Consider the following 16,521-nt stretch of genomic DNA (forward strand, 5'->3'; position numbering starts at 1 on the left):
AATTTCACTTGAAATGAAGAAATAAGAGAAATTTGGAAGTAAAGGAATAGAAATTATTTTAAATGTATGAGAAACTAGTATTACTTTATGGTTTATTACTCTATAAGCATAGTTTCCCTAAGATTTACTTTTAGGTTATTAGATAAGTTATAAGAATACCATCTAAATGAAATACATAAAATACTGAATTCAACTATTTATAGAATGAGCTGAAGAATTAATTTGCATTTATCAAAATCTGATTAATTTGCCTTTTCGAGCTGAAGACAGAAAAAAGTTCCTGAAAACTTAGAAGGTACCTATGGTAGACTGCTAAATGTCCTAATTCATTCTTCTCTAGTAATTGAGTTTAACTAGTCACAGGGCCACTCAGCTACAGACTACACATTTCCTGGCTTCCCTTTTGTAGCAAGGTATGACCATGTAACTTGCTTTCTCTAATTAAGTGTGAGTAAAAGTGATGTGTGCATCTTCCTCATCACTTGCTCAGTAACCTCTTCCCCTCCTTTTCACACCCTTTGCTTTGGGCTAAGACTCAGTCAACGTGGTGACTCTGCTTTGACAATACCTAAAGAGGTAGAGGAACTAAATGACACAGGAATCCTGATCTCTGAATTACCGTAAGGTGTGAGAGAAAATTCCAGTGTAGTTAAGCCACTGTATTTTGGGATCTATGTTATAATAATCTAGCTTACATTATTAACAAAAATAAAACTCACCACCATAAAGGTAAGACAGAAAGAATATTCAAGCATTTTAAGCAAGAACCAAGATAACCAGCTTGAGCTCTATCATAACAAGTTTTTAACTAAGTTATTTTATTCTATTCTATTCCATTCCATTCTATTCTATTTTTTGGCCACGTTGTGCAGTTTGCAGGACCTTAGTTCCCTGACCAGGGACTGAACCTGGGCCCCAGCAGTGAAAGCACCAAGTCCTAACCACTGGACCGCCAGGGAATTCCCTAAGTTATTTTAAGTTTTACACTGAACTCTAGATAGCTTCCAACCATAGGACAGATTGAAAATTACATGCACAATGATCAGAAGATACCCTTCCTTCACTTTTAACATTAGATTTACTACTACTAAAGGGAAATTATGATACTTTTTTCCACAACTGACTGAGAGAGAGATCAGTCCTGTTATTAAGGGTCCTTTCTTTCTAAGAAACCTCTTATATATGTGATACTATACTAAGTGTCATACAGATCTTTCCTCTAGAAAAAGTTGTAACTCAAAACATTCTACAAACATTAAGTCTCCAGCTGAGTAAACAGTACACAGTTACTTGAAAGTATATTCAAGTATCAGCACGTATGTTTTTGTATCAGTAAAAAGTGAAATGTGGGGGGAAAAAACCCCAAAAACAAAAAACTTCTTTTCAACTTAGGTTAAGAGGTGAGATTCTGGGGACTTCCCTGGAGGCACAGTGGTTAAGAATCCGCCTGCCAATACAGGGGGCATGGGTTTGAGCCCTGGTCCAGGAAGATCCCACATGCCACGGAGCAACTAAGCCCGTGAGCCACAACTATTGAGCCAGTGCTCTAGAGCCCGCGAGCCACAACTACTGAAGCCCACGCGCCTAGAACCGAGCTCTGCAACAGGAGAAGCTACCGCAATGAGAAGCCTGCACACTGCAACGAAGAGTAGCTCGCGCTCACCGCAACTAGAGAAAGCCTGCGCACGGCAACAAAGACCCAACACAACCAAAAGTAAAGAAATTTTAAAAAACGGATGTGGGATTCTGAATTTTAGGCCTATCAGAAGATTGTCCTTTTCCTTATTTTTTTTCATTTTGTACATTTTCCCTGAGTAATCTTGTCCATTTCTATATACTGTACTGTTGACTCCCACATCTGTTGTCTCCAGGGCCCAAACCTGAGCTCCAGAGCTGTAAACCCACATGACTCATTCCACACCTATGCTATGAATCCCACATGCTTGCCTCTTCAAGATCTTGCCCCACAAATTTCCTGCACTCTTCTCTTTAATCAATCTACTCACCAACCCTCTCCTCCTGGATTCTTTTCATCATTGCTTAAATATGGGTAAGTCTCTATCTCAAACAAGCAAGCGAGCAAACAAATAAAAACCCTAGACCTCACATGGCCCTCTACATCTAATTTCTTTCTTTCATTGTTTAACATCTTAAAGGAGTTATCTACACTGCCTGCTGTTTCTCTATTCTTACCTCCTGTTCATTCCTTAGTCATCCATTGATCCCTTCACTCCACAGAAACATTTCTTACCAAGATCACTAGTGACCATCTTGTTGCTTCATACACAAGAAGGGCAGTGGGGTAAACACCGGAAGAAATAAGCTTTAATTTTGGTTCAGCCATGATGTGACTAGGGCAATTTAATCTTTTTTCAACTGATCTTCTCAACTATGATACAAGGAAATTCATTTAAATCCTTCTATAACTCTCCTGAGAGTTTTATAGATATGTAGAAATTTAGTGGCCAATGATGTTGGACCAGGGTAGGCTGGCCCAGCTTCTGGGAGAAGCCAGGGTTTTGGTGCCTTATCTATCAGGAAGCTTTAGCATCCTAAATATAAAGATTTGGGTAGTGGACATGATTTCTAAGTCCCCTTCCAAATCCAAATTCATTAAAATGAAATTCAAATGGCATTTTGAGAACTACAATCTGTATGTTTATAATTTCTACCACAGACTTTCTCAAGTGGCTTTGAGAGTCTTTGAAGGAAGAAGCTGTGTGAGGGAGAGGGAGTGGTATGGTTGCTTGCTGAGGCACAGAGGCCTGAGGCCCAGCCCCCTCCTCACAAGCACTGACTCCTTCCAAATGAAGCCCCAGATGAACTACCAGCGTGCAAACATGGGCCTAAAGGACAGGCTCAAGGGTAAACGACCCAGGTTGCCTCTGGCAAATGGCTAACATTTCCTGCTTTATTTCCATTCCATACTGCCTCACATCAAAACTTAGAGCACTTGACCAGAAATGAGTAGGCTTACACACCTTATCAGCAACCAAATTTACTCCGCATCCAAGCCACAGAATTCATATAGACAGGACTCCCTCTGCTTTGGTTCAATAAATCCAATCAACACTTGACTTTTATTCAATCCCAGACTAAAATTATAAGTGTGAGAGCCTGAGTGTAGTTAAACTTAAAAAGCACTCTTATAGTCAAAGTTTAGTTCCAGAGATAACGAGTGGGCCCCTACCAAGAAGATGCCCATGTATACCCACTCCTCTGCAGCACATGCAAATCTGGCCACTGCATGCAAATATCAGACTTGGGCAGAAAAACAGTGACACATTTCAATCAACACTCACCCTCTAGATTCTCCAGAAAGGAGGTGGACATGAGAGCTCACTGTGGTTAGGCCATTTCTCTGCTGAACCTGATGGCTGGTGTTCCAAGTCAGACATAAACTGGTCTGTGTCAAAGAAGACAACATCACTACTGAATGGAACAAACCAGAGGGTAACAATCTACTACATGCCCAGCTTGTTTTTTTCTATAATTAAGAGGAATTTAGTTGTCCTTTATCTGTCAATCACTGCATAAAATGGCTCCCCGCATTTTATTAGATAATATAAATATTGAAGTCCAGAGAGTTTAGGTAACACTGATTTATTTTCTAAATTTAAAAGGGCAGTTATTTTAAAAAGTTACAATGGCGGTTTTCAGTGATTTTAAAGGACAGATTTAGTTTTAAATAAACTAGTTTTTATTAGATTAGATCTATCAGTGGTTCCCAAATACATGTCTGTGGCTACATCACAGTTATCTGGGCACTTAATAAAAAAAATAAACTCCTGGGCTCTACTTCAGAGCACAGAATCAAAATGTCTAAGGGTACGAGCCCAGAACACTATACGCATAGGTAAATTTATGGGTCATGGAGGAATATTTTTTAAACTGAAGTTCACATCCATTAGCAGGCTATGAAATCAATTCAGCAAGCTGAAATCAGTATTTAAAAAAATAAATAGAACAAAATAGAAGATAAAGTACATTTTTTTAATAAAGGTTAAGGATTGGCTTGTGAGCCTTTCATGTTAGTTGTGTATGTTTTTTGTGTTTGTTTGTTATGTAATGGATCATGCTATAAAACTTACTTCTTATTGTTAGAAGCTGTCAAAAATGTTGAAAGTCACTGTACTCAAGAAGAGTCACTATTACCAGTTTTGTGATAATTGCTGACACACACAGATGCCCAGTTAAAGAGTCCAAAATACAATGAGGCAAAACCTCCTCCTGTGACCTATAAGGAATTATTTTTGGCCTTTGCTGTACAAATTCAAATAAAAGGACCTAACCTTTTATTAGATTCTAGAAGAATGATTGTTTTATCGTGGAAGAGAAGAAACTGTAGTCTCTGTGAACTAATTAATACCCTCCTCTTAGGCAGATAAAAGAGGGAAAACAGGGCTTCCCTGGTGGCGCAGTGGTTGAGAGTCCGCCTTCCGATGCAGGGGACACAGGTTCGTGCCCCGGTCCGGGAGGATCCCACATGCGGCGGAGCGCCTGGGCCCGTGAGCCATGGCCGCTGAGCCTGCGCATCCGGAGCCTGTGCTCCGCAACGGGAGAGGCCGCGACAGTGAGAGGCCCGCGTACCGCAAAAAAAAAAAAATTTTAAAGAAAAATAACCCAGAAACAAACCATGACAATATACAGTCAATTCATTTTCACTTTCAAGCAAGGGTTCTATTAGACATGCAAAAAAAGAATGGAAGCTGGACTCATCCTCCATACCATATACAAAGTTAACTCAAAATGGATCAAAGACCTAAACATAAGAGCTAAAATTATAAAACTCTTAGAAGAAGAAAACATAGGGCAAGTCTTCATGACCTTAAATTGGGCAACAATTTCTTAAGTATGACACTAAAAGCACAGGCAACAAAAGAAAAAATTGATAAAGTGGACTTCATCAAAATTAAAAACATCAAAGGATCCTATCAAGAGAGTGAAAAGACAATCCACAGAATGGGAAAAAATATATGCAAATAACTTATTTGATACGGATTTAATATTCAAAAAATATAAAGAACTCCATCTCAACCAAAAAAATGGGCAAAATATTTGACTAGACATTTCTCCAGAAAAAATAAACAAATGACCAATAAGCTCACGAAAAGATACCCAAAATCATTAGTCATTAGGGAAATGCAAAATAAAACCACAATGACACCACTTTACACCTATTTAGGATGGCTTTTTTTTTTTTAAATAAACATAAGTGTTGGCAAGGATGTGGAGACACTGGAACCCTCATGCACTGTAAATGTAAAATGGTGCAGCCACTGTGGGAAAAATATTAGTTTGGCAGTTCCTCAAAAAGTTGAAAAAAGAATTCCTTTTGGTCCAGCAATTCCACTCCTAGAATACCCAATAGAACTGAAAATAGAGACTCAGATACCTATACTCCAATATTCAAAGCGTCACTATTCAAAACAGCCAAACGGTGAAAACAAATCAAATGTCTTTCAACAGATGAATGGACAAACAAAATATGGCATATACATACAATGGAATATTATTCAGCCATAAAAAGGAATGAAATTCTGATCTATGCTTACAACATGGCTGAACCTTGGAAACATCACGCTAAGTGCAATAAGCCAGACACAAAAGGGCAAATGTTGTATTCCACTTATATGAGGTATCTTGAGTAGGGAAAGTTATGGAAATGGAAAGCAGAATAAAGGTTACCACAGGCTGGGTTGTAGGGAGAGAATGGGGAGTTATTGCTTAATGTGTATAGAGTTGCTGTTTAGGGTGATGAAAAAGTTCTTGAAATACACAGTGGTGATGGCTACACACTACTGTGAGTGTACTTAATGTCACTGAACCATACACTTAAAATGGTTAAAATGGTAAATTTTATGTTATGTATATTCTACCGAATTTTAAAATTTTCAAAAACAAACTGTGTGGGACTTCCCTGGTGGTCCAGTGGGTAAGGCTCCGTACTCCCAATGCAGTGTGCCTAGGATCAATCCCTGGTTGGGGAACTAGATCCTGCATGCCTGCCGCAACTAAGAGCCCGCATGCTGCAACTAAGTCCATATGCCACAACTATAGAAGCCCACATGTGGCAACTAAGCATCCACATGCCACAACTAAAGAAGTCCACATGCCACAACTAAAAGATCTCGTGTGCCGCAACTAACACCCGGCACGGCATAAATAAATAAATAAAATAAGTATTAAGAAAAAAAACTGTGGGTTTTCTCATAGGAGAACATTGTATGAAATGACTGAATGAGGTTTTCACAGATCGAACCATTGACTCACAGCAACACCTGGGGCTTCCCTGGTGGCGCAGTGGTTGGGAGTCTGCCTGCCGATGCAGGGGACACGGTTTCGTGCCCCGGTCTGGGAAGATCCCACATGCCGCGGAGCGGCTGAGTCCATGAGCCATGACCGCTGAGCCTGCGCGTCCAGAGCCTGTGCTCCGCAACGGGAGAGACCACAGCAGTGAGAGGCCCGCGTACCGCAAAAAAAGAGCAACACCTGGAGGACTTCTGTAAATCCCTCTTAAAATTTATAAATCTGGGATATGGAATCTGTTCCTTTTTTAAATTTTTTTATTTATTATTTATTTATTTAGGCTGTGCTGGGCCTTAGTTGTGTCATGCAGACACTTAGTTGCAGCATGCACGCAGGATCTAGTTCCCCGATCAGGGATTGAACCCGAGCCCCCTGCATTGGGAGCATGGAGTTTTACCCACTGGACCACCAGGGAAGTCCCAGAATCTGTTCCTTTTATAAAAAAGTTTTGAAAATTTAAATATTTATAAATTATGTCTGTGGGAAGATGAGCAAAATTTCCCCACTCGTCAAAGCTGCCTCTTGACCAAGCTGCTTACTTTAGCCACCTTATCGATATATAGGCTTTTCTGGTTTATACAAACAGACAATGATCTGGTGGGTATTAGAAAAGAAAGGCTTTGGAACCGTACTGTCATCACTTACTGGATTGGTGACCTAAGGGAAGTTGTTTAACCCTTGTAAATCTGTTTATGAGCTTGTGAATTTGTTTACTTATTTGTTCAAAGTCTCCTGAAATGTAAGTGTAGGCACTCTGCAACATTTTATAGAAATACAATTATTATTACCTAAATGATAAAGGCAGGACAATTATCACTTAATGACCTCATCTAGTCTGGTGGCTTTAACTACCTCCTGCATGCCAACAACCCTCAAATTTATATCTTCAGTCTATAACTCACTTCTAAACTCTAGACTTCAGCCAACTGACTACTTTATATCTCTACTTGAATGTTCAACAGATACCATAAACAAAACACATCCAAAATTGAACACCTGATCTTTCTCCAAAACCTGCTCCATCCAGAGCCTTCCCCATCTTACCTGACAGCAATGCCATCTTTTCAGTTGCTCAGGCAAAACCCCATTCGTGTCATCTTCTTTCTCTCACATCTCACATGGAATCTGTCAGGAAATGCTACTGGCTCTACCTTTAAAATACATCAAAAATCAGTCCATCTCTTAGTCCAAACCATCATTTCTGGCCTGGATTACTATAATAGCATCTTAACTGGTCTCCCTGTTTCTGCCCTTGCCTCTCTACCCAGCAGCCAGAGTGACCCTGTTAAAACCTATATCAGGGGCTTCCCTGGTAGCGCAGTGGTTAAGAATCACTCTGCCTCGCAGTGGTTAAGAATCCGCCTGCCAATGCAGGGCACATGGGTTCAAACCCTGATCTGGGAAGATCCTACATGCTGTGGAGCAATTGAGCCCATGCGCCACAACTACTGAGCATGCACTCTAGAGCCCTCGTTGAACAAATACTGAGCCCACATGCCACAACTACTGAAGCCCATGCACCTAGAGCCCATGCTCCACAACAAGAGAAGCCACCACAATGAGAAGCCCGCGCACCGCAACGAAGAGTAGCCCCTACTCGATGCAACTAAAGAAAGCCTGCGTGCAGCAACGAAAATCTAATGTAGCCCCAAAAAACAACAGTAATTCTTAAAAAAAAAAGAATCCACCTGACAGTGCAGGGGACATGGGTTCGAGCCCTGGTCCAGGAAGATCCCACATGCCATGGAGCAACTAAGCCCGTGTGCCACAACTACTGAAGCCCACGCGCCTAGAACCTGTGCTCTACAAGAGACGCCACCACAATGAGAAGCCCGTGCACCGCAATGAAGAGTAGCCACTCCTCGCCACAACTAGAGAAGGCCCGCGTCCAGCAATGAAGACCCAACACAGCCAAAAATAAATAAATAAGTAAATAAATAAAACAAACCTGTATCAGATCATGATGACTCATCTGTTCAAAACTCTACAACAAAGGCCTACAAGACCCTATGTAAGAGTTCTTAAAAGTGTGATCAAGGACATGTGGGGTTCCCTGAGGACTTTTAAGGGAGTCTTCGAGGTCAAAATTCTCCTTATAATAATACCAAATTTTTTTGCCTTTTTCATTATCATTCTCTCCTGAGTTTACAGAGGAGTTTTCCACTCGGAAACAAATTGTATGTGATGACTTCATTGCTGTGATGGGTGACGGAAAGTGTCTGTGTATTCTTGTTTTCAAAAGTTCTCAGTTTTAACTTCTAATACAAATAAAAACTGATACATACAAACCACCCAAATAAAAGTTCTTGGGGATCCTCAAAAATTTTTAAGATTATAAAGGAGTCCTGAGAAAGACAGTCCCTTCAGCAAGTGGTGCTGGGAAAGTTGGACAACTGCATGTAAATCAATGAAGTTGATTTACACACCCTCACACCATGTACAAAAATAAACTCAAAATGGCTTAAAGACTTAAACATGAGACATGACACCATAAAACTCCTAGAAGAGAGCATAGGAAAAACATTCTCTGACATAATACCAGTGTTTTCTTACGTCAGTCTCACAAGGCAATAGAAATAAAAACAAAAATAAACAAATGGGACTTAATCAAACTTACAAGCTTTTGCACAGCTGAGGAAACCATTAAAAAAAAAAAAACAACGAAAAGACAACCTATGGAATGGGAGAAAACATTTGCAAATGATATGACAGACAAGGGCTTAATTTCCAAAACATACAAACAGCTCATACAACTCAACAACAAAAAACCAAACAACCCAATCAAAAAGTGGGCAGGGCCTTCCCTGGTGGCTCAGTGGTTGAGAGTCCCCCTGCCGATGCAGGGGACATGGGTTCGTGCCGTGCCCCAGTCCGGGAAGATCCCACATGCCGCGGAGCGGCTGGGCCCGTGAGCCATGGCCGCTGAGCCTGCGTGTCTGGAGCCTGTGCTCCGCAACAGGAGAGGCCACAACAGTGAGAGGCCCGCGTACCACACACACAAAAAAGGGCAGAAAACACATGGGCATGCTAACAGATGCTCAACATCACTAATTACTGGAGAGATGCAAATCAAAATTACAATGAGGTACCACCTCACACTGGTCAGAATGGCCCTCATTAAAAAGTCTACAAATAAATGCTGGAGAGGGTATGGAGAAAAGGGAACTACACTGTTGGTGGGAATGTAAGTTGGTACAGCCACTATAGAAAACAGTATGAAGATTCCTCAGAAAACTAAAAATAGAATTACCATATGATCCAGCAACCGCACTCCTGGGAATATACCCAGACAAAACTATAATTCAAAAAGATACGTGCACCCCTATGTTCACAGCAGCACTGTTCACAATAGCCAAAACATGGAAATAACCTAAATGTCCATTGACAGATGAATGGATAAAGAAGATGTGGTACATGTATACAATGGAATACTACTCAGACATAAAAAAGAATGAAACAGTGTCATTTGCAGCAACATGGGTGCAACTAGAGAGTATCATACTAAGTGAAGTAAATCAGACAGAGAAAGAGAAATATCACATGATATCACTTACATGTGGAATATAAAATATGGCACAAATGAACTTATCCACAAAACAGAAACTGACTCATAGACATAGAAAACAGACTTGTGGTTGCCAAGGGGGGCGGGGGGGAAGGAGAGGGAGGGACTGGGAGTTTGGGTTTGGTAGATGCAAACTATTATGTTTAGAATGGATAAACAACAAGGTCCTAATGTATAGCACAAGGAACTATATTCAATATCCTGTGATAAACCATAATGGAAAAGCATATAAAAAAAGAATGTTTATGTATGTATAACTGAGTCACTTTGCTGTACAGCAGAGATTCGCACAACACTGTAAATCAACTATACTTCAATTAAAAAGAAAAAAAAAGGAGTCCTGAGACCAAAAAGTTTGAGAACTGTTGCCCTACACGTTTGGCTCCCCATTTCCTCCTTGACCACATCTCCTACTACTTTCCCTCTAGATCCCTCATATTCCAGCCACACTGGCCTCATTGCCATTCCTCAATAAGCCAGACATGCTCTTACCTTAAGGTCTTTCCTCTGCTTGTCCCTTTGGCCTAGAATACTCTTCCCCCAGGTATCTACATTGGTAATTTCCTCATCTTCAAGGTTTTTTCGTCTCATCTTCAAGTTTTTGATCAAATGTTACCTCATCAATGAGGTTTATTTACTGTATTTAAAATTGTACAGACTTCCCTGGTGGCACAGCAGTTAAGAATCTGCCTGCCAATGTAGGGGACACAGGTTCGATCTCTGCTCCAGGAAGATCCCACACACCGCAGAGCAGCTAAGCCCGTGTGCCACAACTACTGAGCCTGTGTGCCACAACTACTGAAGCTCACGAGCCTAGAGCCCGTGCTCTGCAACAAGAGAAGCCACTGCAATGAGAAGCCCACGCACCGCAACGAAGAGTATCCCCTTCTCGCCCCAACTAGAGGAAGCCCTCACACAGCAACAAAGACCCAACACAGCCAAAAAAATAAATAAATAAAAAATAAGTAAATAAAATACTTTTGTCCCCGTGAATGATTCATTTCCAAAGGAACTCAGAAACAGGATAAGAATTTTAAAATAGAATACATCTTTAGACACTGGCTTCGTATCTTACACTTGACAGACATCAGAAAGTTACTATGTTTATTGTGTTTATAGAAGTGAGATTATATAAAGTAATCAACGATAGTTATTTCAGAAGCCACTAAACACGTGCAAGACAATCTAAATTTCAGACAGACCTGGATTCAAATGCCAGTCCCAGTGTCTGTGGTCATATAACACTGTGCTTAAACTCTCTCAGCCACATCTCTGAAAATAAGGTTAATAACTCACTTTTTACAGATTGTTGGGAAGAACTAATGAGCTACGAGCAAAGTGCCTACCAGTGTTCAAAAAAAAAGTTTTATTATCAAGAAACAGTAACCATAATTCATTATTATTATTTTTAGATTGTAAAACATTTATCACAGATACATCCAGGTTTCAAAGATGTTAACATGTTTGAAATAAAAAGTGCCCAATAGAATCAATGAAATACATACTATAAATAGTGTTGGGGCAACCAGTGAAGTATTTAAAAACTAAATTTAGATCCCACCCTCAATACCTTACAACTCAGTGTCTTATACTCCAATAAAGTCTAGGTTAAATAAAAAATTTAAATATTAACAGTAAGATCATTCAAGTCCTAGAGGAAAATATAAGTGGGAACTTTGTATAACATTGGGGTGAGATAAGCCTTTCTAAACAAGATTCCCAAAGCACAGATCAAAAAGAAATGCTGTGGAGCAACTAAGCCCGTGCGCCACAACTATTGCGCCTGCGCTCTAGAGCCCGTGAGCCACAACTACTGATCCCATGTGCCACAACTACTGAAGCCCGTGTGCCTACAGCCCGTGCTCCACAACAAGAGAAGCCACCACAATGAGAAGCCCACGCACCGCAACGAAGAGTAGCTCCCGCTTACTGCAACTAGAGAAAAACCCTCGCGCAGCAATGAAGACCCAATGCAGCCAAAAATAAAAACAAACAGACAAACAGAAATCAAAAAGAAAAGATATATTAGGTTGGACCACCTAAATATTTTACATTTCTATAGATCAAAACACTATTTTAAAAACTGGTAAACAAATGAACTGGCAAAATATATATGCAATACACGTGAGACAGAAAATTAATTCATCAATTATTTTTAAATACACTTTTTGAAGTGAATTTATTTTGAAGACTTCTGATATGCTGTGATATGCTGGCTATTTACTGGTAACCTCTCTTGGATTTTTCCCAGTTTATGTATAAATTTTAGTGTCAAGTTGATTCAAGGAAAAAATTTTGTTCATATACAATATAACTAATTTGTGCCATGTAAGATAACACAGATACACCTGATATGAGAAATAAAAGGTCTTCTCAAATGCTTGCTCTTGCTTCACTGGGTCTAAAAATTAAATTTTCTTATTATATGTCCAAGAGTGGTTGTGTCTAAGGTCCTGAATCCCCATCATGATCCGTTCTGCGTAAGCCATGATCCAAAGCCTACATGGGTATTATTTGTGGGACTTTTTGCCTCTGGAATTATCCATCATAAATATGTTTGAGGCTGGATGGTACATGTATGCTTCCCAGAAGAGTATTCATGAGTTACCCAGAGTCCTAGTTGAAAGAGAAAGTTCAGTATTATCTACCTCCCTTCACTACTGAGCCCCTAAATGATTCAACACCTCATTTGGGACCCAGTCTCATTATTGGCTATGCATGGCTTTCTTTTGTTTTATTTATTTAAATACAATAAACACCATTAAACGAGTATCCAACAGGTGGGCTAGCTCACTGACAATAATATTTACCCTTCTGCTCCTCCATACCAGTCTCCTGACTTTCCCATCCAAGTTAATCACCTGAATCTTGTATTTATCATTTCCTTGCAACTGGAAAGCAGGTTCATCTGCTTGTCACCTATATAGAACTGCAGCAGCAGAGGTCACGTCTAGAGTCCCTGTTTACAGTCAAATTAGCAATTGCCCTACATTCAGGATCAGCATGTTACTGCACAGAGCCTGCAAGTGGCAGTGTCAGTTTTCACCACAGCAGCAGGTCAGGCTATATTTAACATGTACCCTCTTCTCTGCTGAAGAGCTGTAGCTACGGTTCTGTTAGTCTGTGAAAGAAGGAGGACAAGAGGGAATTGAGGGACTCTAATGGAAAGTTCTTACTGGATTCAGCTCAATCACAAATTAAATGGGCCTGTATTTAAAAGTCTAAGACAGTCTAGTTTAACAATACTATAATCTTAATTAAAATGCTCAAAACACAGCTGTGACAATTTCTATATTTTTGTACTGTTTTAATGCATATCACTTGGTCCAAATCTGGGACATACACACCATAATGCACAGAAGTGTTTAGGAAAAATTACAGCTCCAGGCACACAAACTTTAACATCTGAGTAAAAACTCACTGATAATTTTACAGAGTAGCACATGCTTTCCAAGCAGGGGCAATGGTACACTTAGGTAGCAAAGAAAAATGAAAGTAGCAAAAGAATTTTGAACAACACTCTAATTGGTTGAGTAAGTATATATTACAGCCTTCCAAGAGACTGCTTGAAAGAGAACATCAATTGGTAAAGGTCAGTATTCTGCTGCTGCTACTACCCCAAGGAATAATCCCCCTGAGGAGGGAGCCGCATTACTCTGAAAACGAGAAATGCTTCTGGGACTCTTCTGAGTTTGGAAGATTGACATGAGGGGTCAAAATCACCTCAATGAAACTGAACAAGGATTCAGTTTCTGAACAAACTAAACTGCAAAGTTTAGTCCTGGGTTCCAAAAACATATGTAAAAATCCACGGTGGAGGGGTGGGGGGTGGGGATACAGAATAGATGTGATTTAGTTATGACTAATGACTAGCACTTATGACTCACTAAATTAACAGCAAGATGGAGCTAAGAAAATCCCCTGACCTAACACCAAACTGATAAATAAAGTCTTCTGAACAAGGAAGGTGACGGTCCCAATCCACTTTGAGCTGGCTAGAGTGTTCCCTTCTGGATACGCCCTGTGAAAAGGAACTAAACACCAGGGTTCAAACAGAAGGGAACTACCATGTTAGTGAGGCTGAGGGAAGGATGAAATTGCTGGAGTGTTTTTAAGACTTGGGAAAGAGATCAAGATTTCACAGATGTGAAGGATTATTACAGAACAATGATTAGATTTGTTCTGCATTATTCCAGAGGCATCAGAGCCCACATAAAACAAGGGCAGCTGGAACTTAAAAGGCCCTGAGATGTTCCAAAGAATCTGGAGATGAAGAGACCAACAGGAATATAATATCACTAGGGATACCAGAGTATGAATTCCAGTGTGAAAGATGAGGATGGAGCAGAGAGCCTTTAAAACTTCGTCTATACTGAGAATCTAGAATTTTAAGATTGCCCTGGCCCCTCTCACAAACCAAGGCTCTGCTGAGAAAACAGCACTTTCTTTCATCTATTCTGCTTGCTCTACATCCACGGTCTCAAACCACAGACTGATGAAAAACATGATTGCAGATACTGAAAAAGCTCTTAGAGTACTGAATTAGGAACCAGGAGACTTGGGTTTTAGTCTTTACTCTGCTATTAAATCAGTGTTACCCTGGATGAATACCTTAAGCTCTGTAAAACTCAGATTCTTTATCTATAAAATGGGGGAGCTGTATTACAGTATTTTTAGTTCTACAAGTCTTGAATTTCTGAGCTGAGGTGCACTAATATCTTCTCTATTAAATGTCACTGAATTTATAATAAAAAATTAAGGTGTTAATGTCCGTATTTCTAAAAGTAACAGTCAAGTAATACCTGAATGATTCTTGACAGACTCCAACTTAATTAAAAATTTCAAAAATAAAAAGGATATGTTATTTGTCTTAATCTTTAATTTGATTTAAAAAAAGGGTAAATAAATATAAAACAAATAGGATTAATGAAAGTTATTAGGATTAGATGATAAGTATATTTAACTAGTATAAGACAAATTTAAAGAAATTACTTGTGTCCTCTAGTTGCGGAGTGGAAATTACTTTGTACTTAATGCTTAGCACAATATAGAAAAGTTAAAATAAAACCTGAGCTCAAGCTAACTGCAAAGTTCACTTTAAGTACTTCTAATCCTTTTTGGCGTGTTTTATGGCTTACTTTTAAAGCTTACCAGAAAGGGGCCATTCAAGTACTAGAGTTCCAAGTAGGAGTTCAAGGCCTATGAAATATGTTATTATTGTTTTTTAATGAATTTATATTAAAACTCTGCAGAACTGTAGGATTTTCTAAGCCTCTAGTTTACCTTCAAAGGCAAATCCAAAAAAAAAGGGCAAATCAAAATAACAAAATCAATGAGTCAGTTGGCAAACATCAAAAATTCACTTGATATTTGATAGCATCAAAATGTAAATTGCAAAAATTATACATCCAATAATCTGAGGTGCCCAGGAGTGTATTTTAGTTCTCCCACCCCCTCTTTAATTACCGCTAGCACCACTGAGCTTCTTTTTTTTTTTTAAGCTTTTTTGTAGCTGCACCGCACAGCATGAAGGATCCTAGTTCTCCGACCAGGGATTAAATCCACGCCCCCTGCATTGGAAGCGCAGAGTCTTAACCACTGGACCACCAGGGAAGTGTCACCACTGAGCTTCTTTTTTTTTTTAAGCTTTTTTGTAGCTGCACCGCACAGCATGAAGGATCCTAGTTCTCCGACCAGGGATTAAATCCACGCCCCCTGCATTGGAAGCGCAGAGTCTTAACCACTGGACCACCAGGGAAGTGCCACCACTGAGCTTCTATCAAGTCTCCTGATAGGTGGCAATAAGGGAATTCATCAGCCAGTCCTTGTCCTCTGTGGGGAACTTTGCTTAATTGTGAATGGAACAAAAATGAAATTGCTTTTATATTTGCCCTCATAGACCTCATTTTTCCAGATTCTCTGTTTCTGCAACATATCTTCACATATTCAAAAGAATCTTGACATATTCAAAAGATGAAATAAATAAAAATTCCATAAAACCTTTCTAAAAGTTCCAATTTGCTGTCCCCCCCAAAATCACTCAATCTGTGGTAAATTAGAAAGAGCAGGTTCCAGCTTTGGTCTCTTTTTAGAAAAACAGTCTTCATTTGGAAAGAAAATGAGCTGGAATACCCAGCAGCTATGAGACCTGCTTAATAAATCTTGTGTTTTCAGTGGCATCACTGAAGTGGTAGGTTATCACATTCCAGGTCTCACCCTTTGTTTCAGGGATTAAAATTCTAAACACAAACCTTGAATGCAATACAAGTGTGACAGATCAGATGCTGTTGTGAACATATATTCATGCAGTGAAATTCTGCACATGCATTCCTAGAGAACGTTCCACTATTCTCTAGGAATTAAAAAAGCTTGGGGGATCCCCTTTAGTGCTGCGTTCTAACCACCACAGCCTGCTGTTGCTGGGGGGCAGCTGTAGTACTGCAAGAAAAAGACTAGACTGAAAAGACCTGCCTCCAGTCTCAGCTCTGCTACTTACCAGTTATGTGATCTTCAGAAAGTCTGATTCTCTAAATATAGCTATCTAGAGAATCAGTAAGAGTTAAATTAGATAACAATGCTATGCAAATTGTGGGTTTTGCTTGTTTACAGCTATACCTTCTGTTTATACACAAATGACCTGGCATATC

General features: G+C 39.7%; 1 protein-coding gene across 4 annotated transcripts in view; it reads right to left on the reverse strand.

Annotated features, from left to right (window-relative positions):
• The window catches only part of NFATC3 (nuclear factor of activated T cells 3), a 124,190-nt gene that overhangs the window by 9,419 nt on the left and 98,250 nt on the right, over positions 1 to 16,521 (reverse strand). Inside the window, exons 10-11 of one of the 4 annotated variants that reach the window (XR_003001652.1) lie at positions 7,354 to 7,460; positions 3,303 to 3,406 (exon numbers count right to left, since the gene is read on the reverse strand). The exons of 2 other annotated variants lie outside the window; for them this stretch is intronic. The gene's annotated coding sequence lies outside the window, so the exon portion shown is untranslated. The remainder of the gene's footprint in view (positions 1 to 3,302; positions 3,407 to 7,353; positions 7,461 to 16,521) is intronic. One more of the 4 variants, XR_003001653.1, reaches the window with a different exon arrangement.

Source organism: Neophocaena asiaeorientalis, unplaced genomic scaffold (genome assembly GCF_003031525.2).
Source record: "Neophocaena asiaeorientalis asiaeorientalis breed wild unplaced genomic scaffold, Neophocaena_asiaeorientalis_V1.1 scaffold90, whole genome shotgun sequence".
NCBI classification, from domain to species: domain Eukaryota; kingdom Metazoa; phylum Chordata; class Mammalia; order Artiodactyla; family Phocoenidae; genus Neophocaena; species Neophocaena asiaeorientalis.